The sequence below is a fragment of the Crocodylus porosus genome, unplaced genomic scaffold, assembly GCF_001723895.1.
Source record: "Crocodylus porosus isolate Cpor-Errol unplaced genomic scaffold, CroPor_comp1, whole genome shotgun sequence".
Classification (NCBI taxonomy): domain Eukaryota; kingdom Metazoa; phylum Chordata; order Crocodylia; family Crocodylidae; genus Crocodylus; species Crocodylus porosus.
The window spans coordinates 2,267,990-2,273,772 of NW_017728929.1; the positions used below are offsets into that span (position 1 = coordinate 2,267,990).

At 40.7% G+C, this 5,783-nt stretch overlaps 1 long non-coding RNA gene across 1 annotated transcript; it reads left to right on the top strand.

Annotated features, from left to right (window-relative positions):
- Positions 1 to 845: 845 nt before the first annotated feature.
- On the top strand, positions 846 to 4,136 carry LOC109315385. The gene is made up of 3 exons (XR_002102492.1): positions 846 to 913; positions 1,940 to 1,997; positions 3,767 to 4,136. It is a non-coding gene; the product is annotated as an uncharacterized LOC109315385 (long non-coding RNA).
- The last annotated feature ends 1,647 nt before the right edge of the window (positions 4,137 to 5,783 follow it).

Here is a 5,783-nt window from a genome sequence, read left to right on the forward strand (position 1 = left end):
TAAAAAAAAACCGCAATTTTAAACAGAAAACCAGGATTTCTGCTTGGGCCACATGGATGCTGCTGTTCTAGGCTTGTCCTTGGACACATGGGAAGGATTCCTTGTGGCTGCTGATTTTTCATATAGGGTGCTGTGCTCAAGTGCATAGCTCTAGGACTGAGAAAAGGCTATGCATTTATCTGGGCTTAACATAAACAATGTTGTGGTAATAGCAGCTTCAGTGCTGATTAGCTTCTGTAATTTTCAAGGCTTCTGGTAGCAGCCCTTCACCATTTCTGGTGCCAATTATGCAGCTAAGTGGGATACAGTTAAATTGCAAAGTAGGCAGTGGAGCTGAAAAGATCGTGCACTTACCTGATTATATAGATAACCAATGTTAATTATACTGTAGACAGTAGGCAAAAAGGGACATGCATTGTGTTATGCTGTTAAACTAACTCTGTATGTATTGGGTATGCATATGTGGATGATTCTGTTTCTAAAACACTTACATTTAAAGGTAGGAAAATTTATAGTTGTGGACATAAAAGAAAGAAAAGCTTCATTTGAGTTTTGAACTACTTGCCCCTGTAAAGTAGAAATTTTAAATGTGACTGTCTGAAAATGTATTTAGGGAGTTCAGAACTCATTTGGCCAGCTCGATTTTTGTAGCAAGCACAGAGATGACTTGGTCTGACATGTCCTAGCACTGGCCCCAGCAGTTGCATGATGTACTGATTAGAGCTGGATTTCACATTGGTACAAGAACCTGTCCACATGGAGTTCATTTTTAGATCAAAGCCATAGTCTGGAAGTCATCTGGAGTTGTCAATGCCAAATAATGCCTCTTGCCCCCCCCCTTCAAGTTTGACATTCATGGCTGCTTATGCTACTTGTATCACCTCACATGACACCTACCAGTAGCAGAGTCCAGGTTTGTGCTGCATATATTGCCACCATGATTCCTTGGCTCAGGCTGAGGATACCTTACTCCTCTGAACCAGTCTTTTCTGCACAAAACATCCTGGTAACAATTAGAGCATTGCTGCTGGGGAAGATTTGTCAGAGGAATGTTAGAATTCTTTGCCTCTGCCCAATGTGTTATTTAGCAGCTGGAAATACTGCAAATGCTGTGACCAATAAAAGTTTTGGGGATCATCAGACAAAAGGTGGGGAAGCCCAGCATTGCCTGGTAACGAAGTAATTTATCCGGGCAGGATGCCTAAACTGTAACTTTCAGAAACTTAAAATTACATCCACATAATGCTTAACCAAATTTTCTAACCTTTTTGGAAGGTATCTGGGTGGCCCCATTGTAAAACTAATGCAAAGCTCATTAGAAAAAAGCAAGACTTTTTTTCCCCAAAGGCATCACTAGATTTGGGGTTCAGAGTCACTGGAACAACAGTCCAGTCACTTTTTGGGGGTTCTCTTTGCCCCAGAGAATATATGGCAAGGAGGCAGCTTGCCATAAATTCATAGTATCTCAGTAAATACAACTCAGTTTCCTTTTTTGAAGGCCAAAAAGGTGCTGTGGCGCTTTCTTCATTTTGCTCTGCAACAAAGAACAGTAATTTTCTTCAATCTTTAGCACTGCTCCAGACCTTTCCTTATCACCCTTGCAAATCCCACAGTGGCATCACCAATCCTCTAACTTCAGAGAATTTATTTCTCATTTAAGCCATCAGAAGTCAATATGATGGTACTGAAGTGTGTGGGGAGTGGTCGTTGTGGTGTCTTCTATTCGATTTGCTGAACCCTGCCTATATGCAGACCTTGAGCTCTGAGGCAGAAACCATCTTTGTATGGTGGGCTCTTACTGTCATATAAAAGAGAATGGTATATGTAGCTAAGAAATCAGGCCCAGTAACAATCGTTTAAAATATTAACAGCTTTTCTTTCTGGGTGTTTTTTTTTTTTTTTTTCTTTCAACACTTTTGACTGGAACTGGGAACTGCAGATACCTGCAAAGGAGAATGAAGCAGAGTTGACTTAACTCCTTGGAGTCTGAAGAAAAGGTTAGATTTTGTTTTGATTCAAGGGATCGGGTGGAGGTTCAGGCTGAACAGTATTTTGTTTGAATTGGTTCACTCCACCCTGCTATAAATCAGGTCTTGAATACTGTACCAGTGAGTATAAAATACTTGGATATAAATTAAGAGTTGAACACACTGTACCTGTGAGTATAAAACGCTTGATGTATATATAAGTCAAGGCAAATGCTCTGCATGAACTGCTTGGAGAGAGAAATGATAGTGCTTGAATACTGGCCGGCTGAATATAAAACACTTGGGCTATATGTCTCGTTTTTACATTAGTGCTTGAACATGTGTATACATCACAATTGCCAGCTCTGAATGAAATACTCTAGTCTCAAGTCTGCCTGCTGAGATGGTGAGTACATCAGAACTTGTTTTCTGTATATGGAGACTTCTTGGAGCATTTCCCGAGATATATATTCTCGTCTGTGCGTGGGAAGATCAGTGTGATCTTTTGATGAGTTGCTTATAGGTATCAAAGTGTACATACCCTTCTTGCAAACATCACATGCAGAGATTTTCTTTTCTTCTGCTTAAGAGATAGCCTGCTTTCATCTGACAAACATACAGACCGTGCACAAAGCTTAAGTCAGTATCAAGGACAGATTCTAATGGTTTGTGGCTTAATAGCAAAGGGGTTTACCTTAGCTAATAGTGATTTTAACTTTTTCTTTCTGAAGAAGGTCTTATTTGCCTACTCTGTTCAGGAATACTGATCAGGGATTATCTCCGATTCCCCCTTACCCATTTAAAGCAGATCAGTTGTTTGTAAAGGTCCCACGTCAAATATGCTCAGCATCCTAAATTCCAAACACTTTGACAGAGATGTGAGACAAAATACAGGGAGGGTACGTATGTAAACACCCCATTATAGTGGCAAACATGACTTCTTACCTTCATGATTTGGCGTCATTAAAGCTGTCAGCCTAGGACATGCCTGGATATCCAGCATAAGATGCATCATAAACTCATCTTTGTTAATGAATAAAATATAGATGCATTATCATTTTCCTTGCTGCAGATGTCCTTGGTTTTTTAGCTACAGCTCTTCTAGTGATCCACTGATTTAACAAAATATTATGGGAAAGACCAACAATATGTACACTGCAGTTACTGTATGTACTGTTTTCTTTGTTAACACATTATAGTCTCAATGGGAGCTGTCATTCATACCAAAGATGCTCAATTCTGAACCTGAGACTTTTTTCAGCTGATTTGAAATAGTTCTAGTTGCATACAGAATTAAGTATACTTGCCTTCTCTGCCAAATATACATGGGACAAATTCACCCTCTAGCTTCACCCTCTAGCTTCTCTAAATGTCCCCACTATCACCCAGATTATGCATCAGTGGGGCTCTGAAGGCTATTCTGGTCCCAATTCCCATATAAGCACCTAAATGCCTCTTTATGGATGTGGACCGTAAACAATTTCACATCTTCATTTGGAAAGTTATAATTTAATTTTACCCCCTGCCTTTGTTTTGTTTAGATTTTTACTTCTGAGCAAGGACTGTCTTGTGTATGTTATGCAACCCTTAGGGGCAAAACCTCAGGAGTCTGTATCTTTTACTGTAATGCAATGTGTTGGTTACCTTACAAGTGACACTGTATTGCCATACTGTGGGCAATGAAAAATACTTACGGCTTTCCAAGAATGTTGGGGAAACACAAGGGGCTGGCATGCTTCAGCCTTGGTTTGTTTTTTTTTTTGTTTTTTTGTTTGTTTTTTTTTCTGATTTCTTGACAGTATGAATGCTCCCATTTTTGAGACCATGACATCTGGATTCTTCTTGAATTTGAGCAGTGAGGCCAATGCTGTGTATTTTAGATGCATCTTATCCTACACAGTAGCATGATGAGGGGTGAGTGACCAGCCCTGGGTGCCTACTGAGAGAGCAGTACCATAGTTGCCCTGGCTCCTGCCACCACTCCTCCTTCTGCTGCCTCCTGGGATGATCTTACAGCAAGTTTGGACATGGGCTGGCTTTTCATCTGACTCTTGCTTCTGTTGGATCAAAACATAAAATAAGAAAAATGAAAGCTAATTGTCCTGTTTCCTAGCAAGAAAATAAAGAATCATTTGCTTGGTGCATGCTCTTACTTTGTCCACCCTAAAACAGGCAATATATTGAGTCAACAGATCAGTGTTTACATGGCACAAGGAAGTGCTGTGCAGAAATACCTCAACTCTTGAATGAACTAGTATGGTTATAGCAAAGAAGTAGTTGTATTAACTAAACCACTGAGCACTAACAGCTGTGACTGAAGTCTATGGAAGCTACGTTTTGAACATAAGGCTCTATAAAATACTATGTGCCGTACCATTTACTACATACTAAGGGTGTGCAAAATGGGCCCTATTTGATTCGGATTTGGGTTCGGACTGAATCGGGGACAGTGATTTGGTTAATTTGATTGGATCACTGTTCCTGATTCGATTTGGCCAAATCCAAATCTGAAGATTTGATGCTGACTCAGAATCAGCGATTCGGACACAGATGCAGCTTTAAAAGTTATTTTTCCACATACCATGAGGTAGCAGGTGTGGCTCGCTGTGATGCTGGGTTGCATGGAGTGTCCCACAGGAGTGCGGGGAGGCTGGACTGGAAGTACTTCTGGGTCTGCTGGGGAGCATGCTGGGGTCCCCCTGCAGCCCTCCAGCTTGGCAATTGACTGGGGGGACCCTGGGTACCCCCCCAGACCCAGGAGGCACCAATGCTTCTGGTCCACTTCTGGGCCTACTGCTGAGTGCATTGGGGAGTGCCATGCACTTCTGTGGGATACTCCACCTGCCCCAGCATTGCATCACTCACGAGCTGCCTGGTACCCAAATGTACGTAGAAAAAACATTTAAAGCTGCATCTATGTCTGAATCTCTGAATCTTTCCAAATGGCTCAGAATCAATTTGGAGGGGTCCAATTCGATTTGGAGAGATTAAGGGTTCTCTGATTTGATTTGGTGATTCGGCCACCAAATTGAGCCAAATCAAATCAGGGACTAAAGCTTTGCACAGCCCTACTACATACTGTATGTACTACAATGTATAAAATACTGTGTGCTGAGTCCAAGTTCAAACAACCTCAAATGGGACACCCAAAATGAGCTTAGAATTTTTGCCTTACTATTTCAGTGTCTCTGTTTCTGATATTTGAAATGAGGATACCAGTGTCACCTTGCTGGTGTTGTGTAGAGAGATTGATGACTATTAGAAAAAGAATTAAGGAGCTATGATGATTTGGGTAGCTGGGGTGGGGGACACAATGAAACTAAGTTTATACTCAGAGTAGGCTTTGAGTAGTGTAGAATCTGACCAAACATTAAAGAATAATTCAAAATATTGAATGGCTGTACTTCATTGCTAGCTGAGTGGGTATGGAAGCCTGTGAAAACTACTCTCCCATATAAGTAAAGGCTTGTAATGTACACACATGCTGGGGTCAAGGTCACATAGGCAACCTCAGTTCTGGCCTTTTCTAACTTCAGCGTGTGACGCAGCAACTTTCATGTTATTTTAAAGTAGGTTTCATGTCACCTTGCAACAACTAATCTGCATATTTCTTCATTTTTAAACTTTGTCTTATCCAAGCAATCTCTAGGTTTAATATTTCACTATTTCCTTATTGTTGCTCCTTTTCTTGTCTCTTAATCTTGTATGTGACCTCACATTGTGCAAGTAAATGTCAAATCATAATCAGTTTCCCACTTCGTATCATGAACGTGATCAAGTTCCTCTTTTTAGAAAATCTCATTAGTAAGAGTACAT